Raw genomic sequence first — 13,392 nt, 5'->3', positions numbered from 1 at the left:
AAACCGCTTGTTTTTCGCAGTTTGTGTGGGACGCCATGACGACGGTAGGCGGTGGGGCGAGCTACGACGACAAGGCGAGTCCTTAAAGTTCTCTGCACTTAATATTTGCAAAAATACTGCCTAGCACAGATTCACGTCCCGCGCACGGCCTCCTTCCCCGATTTAATCACGCCCTCGACCGTTATCATGCCAACCTTTAAACGTGGCCTTCACAAATTGTCGCAACATATTACCTAAACATGATCATCTCCGCGGTTTAATCGAAGGTATAGGTGCTGCTGTCGTACTCCTAACCTAAATTTTGTTTACTGCCTACTAATCTTAACTTTACCGCGACCGGTCGGACCGCAGGCGTGGCGGCGTTCCCATTGCTGTACCCTACCCAATCTTCACCTTTCATATCGTGGACGACAGCTTTGAACTCGCTTGGGTATGTGCACGGCATCACACCCGAACCGCTGTATTTGAAAACTGTTATCGGCCTCCCGATAGCCACAATTCGTTCTGTTCTTTGTTCGTGCCCGCCTTAACCACCGTCAAAGAAAAAGTTCCTGATGAACATATCTTCCTGTTCGGTGATTTTAATTATCCCTGCATCACATTGGCCCATACTTTTCATTCCAAATACCTCCGCAACAACTGAACCTAACCAATTCATTGAACTTACTCTTGACTTTAACTTGCATCAAGTCATTTCATGCCCCACTAGACGGAGCTACACGCTCGATCACCACGAACCGCCCCGATGATGTGTAACTGTGCCACCTGGTTTCAGTGATCACAATTTTTGGCACATTTGACTCTCCTTGCATTTACGAAAAAAATCGCCCGAATATAAAAAGATCACCGACCATAAAAGATGAAACTACTCCGCAATAAATAGGGATCTAGCCTTATTCTATGAAAACTTCCTGGATACCTACCGAAATCGCACCGTCAATGCCAACTGGGAAATATTTAGGAATAAACTTATAAGCCTGAAAAATCAATTCGTTCCAACAGTTTTTGTTAAAACGGGTCCACACAATCCGTGGTTTGCTAAACGGGAAAAATCCCAGCAGGAAAAAAGCGCCGGTACAAATCTGCGAAATTAAGAAACACTACTTATTGATGGCAAAAATATCACCAGTACGCAGATCAGTATATTAAGGAACTGGCTGAAACCAAAGAAAAATATTTCTCCGTAAATTTGTTATAAATCTTGAAGCCGAACGCTAATATGTTCTGGCGATTGCTCCGCCCATACTCTCCCGACTTTTTAAATCAGCCCTGACGGAATTTCGAACCTCAAGAGGTTCAAAGCTCCTTCATCCGCTGGCTGTGACGGCATTACTGCAAAGCTTCTTAAAAACACTCTTGATTATTCTAGCCTTTTCCTTTTTTTTAATTTTCACACAATCCATTCAAGCAGGAACCGTCCAGGACGATTGGAAAAAAGTCCACATTTCGCCTGTTTTCAAGTGAGGCGACAGGCCAATCCCTGCAAACTACCGTCCAATCTCTTTGACGTGCATTTCTTGAAAATTACTTTGTTATAGCCTCTAGTATCATAAACCGCGTTGAATCAACTAATTTGTTATATCGGCAACAACCCGGTCTTTCGCAATCATCATTCTTGTGATACGCCGAATTTACGCGAGTCGTCCTTCGTTTAATGGATACTAACCTTCAAGTAGATACCGTTTTTTCTCGATTTCGCCAAAGATTTGGATCGCGTACCTCACAATAACCCGATTCGCAAGCTAAGCTCTTTTCATCTACCTGCTAATTTATTCAGCTGGATTAACTTCAATTTCCATCAGTTCACCTCCAGCCCTCACCAAAGTAACTTCCTGTGTACCGCAAGGCGCCGGTCTATCACGCAACATAAAACCCCATCTTCGGCTTTTCGCTGATGATTGCGTCATTTACACCGTCATAAACAATCCCAGCGATGTTTCAAATATTCAAAGCGACCTTCACGCCATTGCTGCATGGTGTGATAAATGGCTCATGCCACTAAGCATAGCTAAGTGCAGATCACTATGCTGAACGTGGAGCAGTTTGCAGTTACCTTTGTTCCACTAATGACACTCCCATCGCCTCGGCATCATCTTATGAATATCTCGGGGTTCATCGCTATGCCGGGCCATATCGACACCATCTTCTGGGCAGCATCCAGATATCTTGGCCACCTGCGACGCAACACCAAGTCCGCATTCGCTGAAGCAAAGAAAATTAGCTTATGTCACTTTAGTACGCCCGAAACTTGAATATGCAGCAGCAGCATCAATCTGGCGTCCATCACAAGCCTACCTAACAAATAGACAGAGTCCATCCAAAACCGCGCCGCTTCATATCTTCGAAATATTCCCATAGAACCATCGTCAGTGCAGTAAAACACTCCCTCTTCCTGCCAACGCTTGAATCCCGCCGAATTATCGGCCGTCTGTGTCTTCTTCACAGCTGCTACCATCATCCCTCGCTTCAACCAGCGCACCCAACTTGAGCTCGCCTAAATCAGCTTTTGGGGCCCAATTTTTGATGATGATGATGATGGTTGGTGTTTAATGGCGCAAGGCCGACGAGGGCAAAGAGCGCCAGAGAAGTTATTTAATGAAAACAAGTGATTACCACAAAAGCTATGTATAAAATGTGTAAACTGGACAGAGTAAGATCAATAAAGATAATGGTGATGGCTGGTGTATAGGGCCAGATATGATTACGCATGATAGGAAATGAGGTTTAAAAACTTAACATCTGACAAATATTTAAAAACGCGTTTCACAGAAACCATGGCATCGTCACCTAGAAACAGAGATGGGTGTAGGGGAATATGTTGTCTGTAGAGTTCTCTGAAGTGTTTGTGTCGTGTTGTGTCAAGTGCCTTGCATTGTATGAGTATGTGGACTACGGATAGGCCCTCCCCACACCTGCTACACAGGGGTCTTGGAGATCCCGTGAGCAGGTGCGAGTGCGTTACATGCGTATGGCCTATCCGTAACCTAGCTAAGGTAACTTCAATGTGCCTGTTGTGTGAGTCAGTAATGTATTGTCCCAAGTGTGGTTTTATTACGTGTAGTTTGTTGTCTGTCTGTTCGCTCCAGTCTGCTTGCCAAGTTTTACGGAGTTGTTGTCTAATGTGTGGCTTGAGGTCTGTGTAAGGTAGTGTTGCCATGTCGACCGTGTTTCGGAGTGCAGCATTGGCGGCCATTTCATCCGCCACTTCATTACCGCCAATTTTAGAGTGGCCTGGCACCCAACACACAGTCAACCCAAGGTTTGAAGAATAAGCTACCATAATCGTTTTGAAGATAAGATTAATGACATGGTTTTTTGATGACTTTCCGGATGATAATGCACGGACGACGCTCAACGAATCTGTATAAATGACGGATGTAGGAATATGATGTTCAACTATGTGACTTACAACTAGAAATATGGCATATGCCTCTGCTGTAAAAATACTTGTATTAACATTCATTGTTTTACATGCTTCAAAATTAGGCCCATGTGCAGCACAAGACACCGCAGTGGACGTTTTAGATGCATCGCTGAAAAACTCTGCAGCCCTGTATTTATTCTGTAGATGCATGAAATGCTGCAAAATCCCACTTCTTGGTGTCCTGTTCTTGTTGTATTGTACGAAAGACAAGTCACATGCCACAGGACGAAGATGCCATGGTGCTACAAGATCAGTGTGAGATGATTTGAATGTGTCTAAGAGGGAGACGTCATGAATAGTCATCTCGTCCCTCACTCTCTGCGAGAAAGGAACAGCAATAGATGGGCGGTTTAAAAAGAGTTTAGTTGTGGACGTATCATTAAAAACCGGTTTAAAGGGATGGTTATTCATTGATGAGATTTTGGAGGCATATAGGAGGTCAACATAAGTTCGCTGGTACGCTAAGCACCATTTGTCGCACTCTGCATAAAGACTGTGGACAGGACTGGTACGGAACGCCCCACAAGACAGGCGAAGCCCTAAGTGAAGCACTGGGTCGAGCATTTTAAGTGCTGTTTTTGTGGCTGACCCATACACAACGCTTCCGTAGTCCAACCGTGACCCTACCAACGCGGCATAAAGTCGAAGCAGGAGTTGTTTGTCTGCACCGTACGATTGGTGAGACAGGACTTTTAGAATATTCATTGTTTTTAGGCATTTTTGTTTAAGTAGTTTTATGTGGGGTATGAATGAGAGTTTCTCGTCAAACACCACACCCAAAAACTTGTGTTCTCTTTTTACTGGAATCGAGTCACCAAAGAGTTTTACGTCGGGATCGGGCAGGATGCCCCGCCTTTTTGAGAATACAACGCAGGTACTTTTAGAAGGATTAAGTTTAAATCCATTTTCATCTGCCCAGCGAGAAAGTTTATTTACCCCAAGCTGGACCTGACGTTCACAAATGGATATGTTACACGATTTGAAAGATATTTGAACGTCATCTACATACATCAAGCAGGATATGGTTGGCGGCAGTGCCTTTCGGAGAGAGTTCATCTTAGCTATAAACAAGGTGCAGCTCAATACGCCTCCTTGAGGCACGCCATTCTCCTGCACGTGAACATTTGAAAGTGCCGAACCGACCCTGACACGAAATGTTCGTGAAGACATGTAACTACAAAGAGTGTTCAGCATGTTACCCGAGATACCAAAAGCTTTTAGGTCTCTAAGAATGCCGTAGCGCCATGCTGTATCATATGCCTTTTCAATGTCAAAAAATACTGTCATACAGTATTGCTTATGAATGAATGCATCCTTTATGTAGGCATCTAGAGAAACCAGTTGATCATTTGTGCATCGCCCCGCCCGGAAGCCTGCCTGGCAGCCCTCGAGAAGACCATTGTACTCAAGAAAGTACACGAGCCTACGGTTTATCATCTTCTCGAGGAGCTTGCACAGGCAGCTTGTCAAAGCAATGGGCCGGTAACTGGATGGAGAGGAAGGGTCCTTCCCTTCCTTTAGGATAGCTACTACTATGGCCTCCCTCCAAGAGCGAGGAATGTGCCCCGAAAGCCAAATCTTGTTATATAGGTGGAGGAGTGTTAGAAGAGTGTCTGAGTGTAGGTGCTGTATCATTGTATATGTGATGTTGTCTGGGCCTGGAGCTGAGGGTTTACAAGTGCTCAGAGCGGTCCTCAGCTCATGGAGTGAAAACTCCGAGTTATAAGAGGAGGTTGACTTATCATTATCACGTAAAGACTTCTTTTCAGCCAATTGTTTGTGCTTCATGAAAGTGCTAGTGTAGTGTGCTGAACTGGACACGTGTTGGAAGTGTTGTGCGAGTGTGTTAGCCTGGTCTTCCAGTTTGTCCCCTGTTGTACTGACCAGGGGCAGGCTGTGTGTCTGTTGTCCTTTTAGTTTGCGTATTCGTGTCCAGACTTTGCGAGAGTCAGTGTAAGAGTTTATGGATGTTACGAATGAGCGCCAACTCTCTCGTTTTGCCTCACGGCGCACACGTTTTCCCATCGCCTTAGCCCTTTTGAACAATAAAAGGTTTCCCGACGTGGGGTACCTGCGCAGGATACCCCACGCCTTGTTCTGGGCCTCTCGCGCCCGCCTACAGTCCTCATTCCACCACGGCCTCCGCTGGTTGCGCGGGGCACCAGAGGCGTGGGGAATGGACTTTTCGGCGGCGTCGAGGATGTGCGCCGTGAGGAGTTGGGTAGCCTCTTCGACGTGTAGGTGTCCTATGGATGTGTGGTGTAGTTTGGATGTCTCTGTAAATGTATTCCAGTTAGCTCGTGCTTCATTGAACCTATTATGGGAAGATGGACTGCATGGGCCTTTACCTATGTATGTGAGTGAGGTGGGGAAGTGGTCACTACCGTATGGGTCAGTGCCCACACCCCACTCGAGAAGAGGAAAGAGAACTGCGGAGCCAATCGACAAGTCAAGACATGAGTATGTGTTGTGTCCTATGTTATGGTATGTAGGCTGTTTATTGTTGAAAAGGCATGCTCCTGAAGATGTAAGGAATTTCTCTATAAGGCGACCTCGGGCATCCGTGCGAGAAGAGCCCCAAAGAGTGTTGTGAGCATTAAGGTCGCCTGTCAGGATGTATGGTTCGGGCAGCTGGTCAACCAGCGCCTCGAAGTCAGAGCTCGAAAGTGAGACATCAGGAGGAATGTATATGGAGCATACCGTTATCAACCTATTAAATATTATTAAGCGTATTGCTACAGCCTCAAGGACGGTGTTCAAGGTGACAGGGTGGCATGCTAAGGATTTGCGGGTGATTATGGCAACACCGCCAGAAGAGTGTGTGCAGCCATCCCTGTCTTTCCTGTATACCATGTAACTTTTCAAGAAATTTGTGTGTTTGGAATTCAGATGTGTTTCCTGGACACACATTATACTTGGCTGATTGGCATGCAGAATCTCATAAACGTCGTCAAGATTATTCAGAAGGCCTCTGCAGTTCCATTGAACAATATTTTCTCTTCCCATTATTATGTGTTCAGAGCTACTGGAGTGTGATTATTTATGTAGGGTCTTTCGGGGCTTGCACTCTTGGAAGGGGTTTTCTGGCCTTCTCTACTGACCTGGACGTCGCAGCCCGTTCCTTGCGCTGCGATGGAAGCCGGAAGGGCTCGACGTCCATGTCGTCATCTGAAGGCAAGGGGGTGCCCAGCGGACTGGGCCCCCTTGGCGTGGTACCCTTTCGGGTGTTCTTTGCCTGCGCTGCCAGTGCCGAAGGCGTGGGGAGCACCACAGGTGGCACAGGCAGTGAGGCGGGGGAGGGGGTCGCTGCGACTGCCTCCGTCTCCATCTCCGTGCCCTTGCATGTGCTTTGGGCCGGTGGAGAGGAAGCAGTGGATGCAGCGGCATCCCCAACAGACGTTGTTGCCTCCACAGCCGCTGCTGGGTGAGCTAGCGGTGCAGAGGCTGGTTGGGCTGCCTGGGGCAACCCTGGGGGGGGGGCGGCGGCGGGACCAAGTCCGACTCGCGGTACTGGGTCCCCGCCGAAACTAGACGCCGCTCCGCCCCCCGGCGAGCTGCGTCGGCGTACCTCCCCAGGGGGAAAGAGGCGAACCTCTTTCGCGCCTCCGGGAAGGTGATGTTTTCCGTGACTTTGACGTTGATGATTTTCTTTTCAATTTTGAATGTCTCGCAGGCTCGCGAATACGCGCCGTGAGGTCCTTTGCAATTCACACAAAGCAATTGGTTAGAGGGACAATTATCAGAGTGATGACCTTGTTGCGCGCACTTGGCGCAGGTTAGTTGGCCCCGACACGAGTTGGTACCATGCCCGAACCGCTGGCACTTGTAACAGCGCCGCGGATTCGGGATGTACGCTCGGACAGAGCACCGGATGAATCCTGCATTGATATGGTCTGGAAGAGTTGCACGGTCGAAAGTGAGAATTATGTGCCTGGTAGGTATTTCCTTATTGTCTCGTCTTATGTTTATCCGCCTGACTGCCGTCACACCCTGATTTCTCAGGCCTTCTAGAAGATCGGCTTCCGTCTCGTTTGCCAGATCTGACTCTGAGATCACGCCCTGTGAGCTGTTGAGGCTGCGGTGGGGCGTGACCTTGATGCCAAGATCGGCAATACGGGTCTGGCTCAGGAGGCTTGTGGCCTGTTGCTGGGTGGTGACTTCTACCAGCAACTCTCCAGTTCTTTGCTTTTTGGCTTTGTAGTGTTTACCTATTATTCCTTCTATGAATTTTGTAGTCAGAAAAACGGACATTGAGGCAACTGGCTTGTCTTTTTCAAGGGATTCGATAATCAAGAATCGGGGATAGTTATCAGGTTTCGGGAGAGTGAGAGTTGGAAGGGGTGGGTACGTAACATCGGTGCGGCCCCTTTTCAGGGACCGATCGGGTTTGCGGGGGGGTTTTGATTTATCCATGTGGCATTGGAAAAAAGTAGGGGACGGGGGTACTTTCGTCTCAAACCTTACCCTAATAGCTTGAGAGGTCCTGGAGCTCCCTGCCTGGTGAACAGACAGAGAGCCCATCCGCCGGAGCTTGACCTGGGCTCCGACGGCCACCGTTCGTGGTTTCTAACCCTCCACCTATAAACACATCGCCACGGTTGGATCCAGCTTATGTTTGGGGGCTCGGGGTCCGCGGTATCGCCAGTACCGTCACCATGAATACTCAAGGTGCCCCGTGCGGGGGGCCCAATTTTTTTTTTTCCTCATGGCATAGCCTTGCGGAATGCTCTACCGGAGCATGCATGCACTGACCGTGAAATCTTCCGCTCGAAGCCCACCGACGAGTTGTCTGAGCAACTTGCATGTCCTTGATGATTTCACTAGCTCGTGTTTTTATGTCAAGAAGTTTAGATTTGGGCGTACCTTAAGTTTGTAATCCTTATATAATTGCCTACACGGACTCGATTCTGATTTCTGCATGATCTCTTTTGCTCTTTGTGTGTTATACTGAACATTGCGCTGCATCTGGCCACTTGCCCTCCATTATGTGATGCCCTCGGGACTTCAAGAAGGAAGTGAATGAAATGAGGTAATGCCCCTGCCCGCTTCCCCGTCTTGACTGTGATTGTATAGGTTTAACGCTCCGACGCAACGGAGGCGATGAGGCGCGCCGTAGTGGAGGGCTCCGGATTAATTTCGACCGCCTGGGGATCTTTAACGTGTGCCGAAATCTCGAACACACGGGCGTTTTTGCTTTTCGCCTCCATCAGCAAAGCGGCGGCCGCGGTCGGGAATCGAATGCGCGTCCTCGTACTCAGCAGCGCAACGCCTTCGCCCGCCTCAGCCACCGCGGCGGGTCACTTCCCCGTCTTCTTCCACCACCCGCCGGCTTCGCTGAGCATCATCCGTCATCCTTCGGCCACTGTAAGCAGGCTGCGCCCAGCCACTCGACTCCTGGTGATTCCAGCACTCCAGTTAAAGGGACACCGAAGTGAATTTGTCAAGCTCCCGTTTTTGCTTGCACTGCGTAGACTGGCTCAAATTAGCACACTTTTCATCGTTTATCCGGTTGACAAATCGGTAATTATTTTACAAAGCGCGAAAGAAGAAAAACTACCATGCGCGGTTTGCGGCGGCCGCACCAACTAAAGCTGTGACGTTGGGAGGAGCGGGCACCGTGATTGGACGATGCCCAAGGTGAGCAACCAAACAAGTTTCGGTTTCGGTTTCGGTTCTGTAAAATACAACCGGTGGTGTTGTTGGATGGGCATTCTCAATAACTCAGTAATCATCGTACCGCGCTTCTGCCATGTTGTCAGCTGTAAAAATGCATAAAGATAAGCCTCCCAGGACGGCTTGGAATCGTAGCATTCACTAGCCGAGACCTACGCAGTGCATGAACGCCCTCCGCGTACCCGCAGACGCCCAAATGTCATGCGCTTTTCCCCCATATTTGGAGCTTGCCTCCCTCATGCCTGTATCGTAAAAAGCGTGTTCGCACCACGCCAAGGGTCTGTTCATTCTGCCCTGTGCCCACTGCCTGCAAGCAGTCGGTGCTTATGGCAACAGCATGCCAACGAGAACTCGCTAGCGCGCCAGTGCCGGCCTGCGCGTGTTCTGTGAACTAGTTCGTGGAGCCATGAACGTTGCGGCCCCCCAAAAAAGGTGAACTCAATATAGAAAACATCGGCGGAAAACAAAAAAGTTAACTTACAAAAAAAAGCACGTACCCGCTGGGATTCGAACTCGTGACTTGCAAAACACTTGCAGTGACATGCCTAGCGCCCCAGACCACTAAGCCACAGAGCGGACTGCACTGGCCTTGCTATTATAGGGTATATATTGTACAAGCAGTTTACACTTTTATTTAGTTTTGGCATTTCAAGCAGCTTAGGTGACTATTTGTTGTATTGCGTTCGTGCAGTAAGCGTCACCCGAGTTTCCACAGTAGCTCACGTCTAGCAATTGCATTTCGTAGACGGAAAAGCGTTCGCAGATGCGTAGTCGTGCTGCTGACCGCTGTGCTTGTTCGCCCAGCGCAAAAAAGTGTTTCCCACGCCCTAGTTTTACGCTGTACGGTAAAAATATCAGTTGATTTTATTTGCTTAGTACCTATATTGACTTCGCTGACTCTTCTCCCGCCTTCAAGAGGCCTTATATTTTCCTACTGGCGTACCAGTCAGCGAAGCGTCGCATGTGCGCTTGTGCAGCGCTTGTGTGAAGCGACCTTGACTTGGAGCTAGATACAGTGCACAAACCAACCAAGTAAAGAAAGGCAGATTCTTCCATTCACAAACATGTCCTGGCTTCGTTTCAACTGAGCGAACGAATTGCGACGACCCGTCGGCGGCCGGCGGACGAAACGCTGGGCCGACTGACTGTCTGAAGGCCGGGGCCGGGGAGCCGTGCAGTAGCGCAGCCAGTTGCGAGCTCGGCTCCTCTCGACGTCACACGAAAACGCCGCAGAAAATGGGCGAGCGTAAAGAGAGGAGGACAGCATTTTCGAATTAATTTTTCTACTAAATAAAATCGCGTAAACGCGCCCAGGGTGGTCGAAACATGGCCTGGGGACTCCGGGCTACAATTTGCGCTAGTAATCCCGCGATGTTTACATATCACTTCAGTGGCCCTTTAATTCAGCGAACTTTCCTTCCTGTCCGCCGTTACACCCTCCGAACCCGGAGGTGTGGCTTCGCCAGATGGAATGCTTTTTCGACCTTGACCACGTGACAGCGCATCCCGGATCCGCGAGCCATGCAGCTGAGCCCCAACCTGGCCAGAGCCTAGAGGCCAACGGTGAGCTTAAGGCAGCGCCTGGTACCACCAGCGCCAGCGGATGCGAGGTTTGGATAGTCTGCGCAGTGCTGTGCTCGGGTGGTGCCGTGAACGAATCATGCCATCATTCTGTGCGTGCCAGCCTTAATGAGCATGGGGTCACCTGTCGTTCTTCCCATCTGGTCGTGTCCGTCGCAGAGCGCTTGAAAAAGCATTTGAGCAAAGCGCAAATCGAAGGGAGCGCCATCGAAAAAGACAAGAACAAGTTAGCCGTCATACCATAACGCGTCCCATCGCCTCACAAAGATTGGTCGCCGTGGACGCGCAAACGTCGTGTTCTCTGCGCCCAAGAAATGGGAGTGCGATTGGAGGCACGAGGGAACCTCGCACCTGCTGGATAAAGCAGGTCTTGTCCCGTGTAATCCGGGCGCAGTGTATTTCTGGATTGCGATACGCGGGTCAGACCAGCCGGCGCACGACAACAGGCTTCGCGAGCACGACTGCAACGTGACCCGAACGTCACCCTTGCACCCGTTGCACTCCGGAATTTGCGCGCACCCGTGTCTTCTGAATGCGCCTCAAAACGGAGGTACGAGAGATTACTGAAGCTGCTGAAATTGCCAGGCTGCTAGAAAACTGCGCCAGTCCGCCTTCCGTGGCCCTGCCGGATAAGGAACTAAACGTTTTGCGCGAACATTCCTGTCCGCGTCGATAGCCAAGTGTCGCGTGAGTTTTATGCATTCTGCTTGTTTCTATCAAACTTGACGCGTATATAAGCTCTATGTGTTTTCCCTAGTGAGGTAGTTGAGTGTCAGCGCTGGTCTTGTTTCGTTCTTTCTTCGTCCTTCTTCTGCTCTGCAAACGTTTGAGCTTGTATGTCACAAGCTATAATGCAAGCATGATGATGATAAATTCTTTTATTAGGAAGGGGAGGACCGAAGGTCGCTGGAGGGGGAAGAGGGGGAATAGGGAGGGAGGTAGACGCCCACTAAATCATGCTCGCCAGGCCACTGGCAAAATGCTGTTTTATATTGTCAGAGTGTATTTGCGTCATTTCTCAGCATAACTAGCAGCCACACTTTCCCCCTAGCGCGAAACATGTCCCATTAATGCCACTTTCATTTTTTGTATACAGTGGACTCTCGTTAAACGGCACAAAGGGAAGGCTAGACACCCGCAACGCTGACTGGCAACTAAAGTTTTATTGGAAAGAAAGGGGATTTTCGTCACATAAAACAGTGTAAAGCTAAAAAGTAGGCGTTGAAACCTTAAAAAGAATGTAATGACTTCCAACACCCTTATTCCCAACTACACCTTTTTTAGGCAATAATGGTGTAAAAAAGTTTAGTGTGCACTTAGTCTTTTTCACCATTTAAAAGTTCAAATTGGCGTTTCACATGCCAAAGCTAAACTTCGGCCATGAGGCGAACCGTACATGGCAACGAGCGATCATTGTAAACGAAGAAGTTTTTTTTTTTTGCTTTTGAACATTTCTCACCAGGTAGGGAAGAGGGTATGAGGGGATGCTTGTACTTCGCTGTGCATGTATGCATGGCCTTATTCGATCAACAGCTGAACACCTTTTTACATTTCAACACCCTACCAAATACCAAGGGTGTTGAATTTCGTCAACACCCTGTTTCCACACAAAAAGGGTCCAGAGCTACGAATAAGGGAGCTGAGATTCAAGAAAAAAGGTGTGATGGGCCCCCGACACCCTTTCCCGACTTATACTACACTAGGTTTGGCCAAAAAGGATGTAAAATGTTTAGTGTGCAGATATGCATAGATAGGGACGAAATTGTAATTTCTTGGTCGCGAATTAGAACAGAAAACTGGACTAAGGAACACCACGGTACAACGGTACATCCCGAAAATAACCGGCGGGTCAGTATTAACCTGCTCCAGTAATAATGAGCTCGATGTAGACGGCGTCCATCTGGCCTCTCCGAAGGGCTCACAAAGAAGCTGGTAAGATGTGTTCCCCTTGCTTCGCTAGAAAAATGGCTTATTCCGTAGGAAAGAAAGCATTTCTCAGCAAGCAGCTGATATTTGATGCGACATGAGACAGTGAGATTGTACAATATTTCGTTACGTCTGACTTATCCCCAGGCCATATAGATGTGGATCGACGCTATAGGTCTTCCCGCACGATATAATCAGTAATTACAAATAAAACGTACACAGTGTAAAAATAGAGATCTCCATATGGCTGCGTAAGCATCATCCGCTGAGTCACTATGTTGAGGTAACAATGTGGTACACCGGAAAAGTCGTGTTCGGTTTCTCGAAGTCACCAAGAACAATACGCAACGGGTTGAATGTGGATTAGATACGTTGTCTATGAAGCGCGAAGGCGTAATAATAAGGATAGTAATAATGTAACAAAAACTGTTTATTGCTAGTGAAATATGCGAGCGCTTTGGCTGGCACTGCAGAGAATGTAGTGCTCGGGCCTGGTGGGACGGCTCAGTGAGACCAGATTGGATGGCACGAAAGGAATGCATTGTGTGCGATAAGTGTGTGTGCAATCTTACCTTAGTCAAGAAAACAAAGGAGATAGGGAGAGGGACAGAAACTAAATTACATCATTGTGTTCTGCAAACATCTGCAGTGGGTTGTAGGAGATGCATTTTACGTGGAAGAGAATATGCGAATTAAGTTGATGCCGTGAGAAACCAATAGTTCTTCTATTTTGGTCGCTTCACCTGAGACCGTTTGTTCGCAATCTGCGTGAATTTGCGGCAGGCTTG

This window comes from Haemaphysalis longicornis, unplaced genomic scaffold, assembly GCF_048455015.1.
Source record: "Haemaphysalis longicornis isolate Haplotype H1 unplaced genomic scaffold, Haemaphysalis longicornis Haplotype H1 scaffold_3, whole genome shotgun sequence".
Classification (NCBI taxonomy): domain Eukaryota; kingdom Metazoa; phylum Arthropoda; class Arachnida; order Ixodida; family Ixodidae; genus Haemaphysalis; species Haemaphysalis longicornis.
This window is presented reverse-complemented; position numbering follows the sequence as displayed.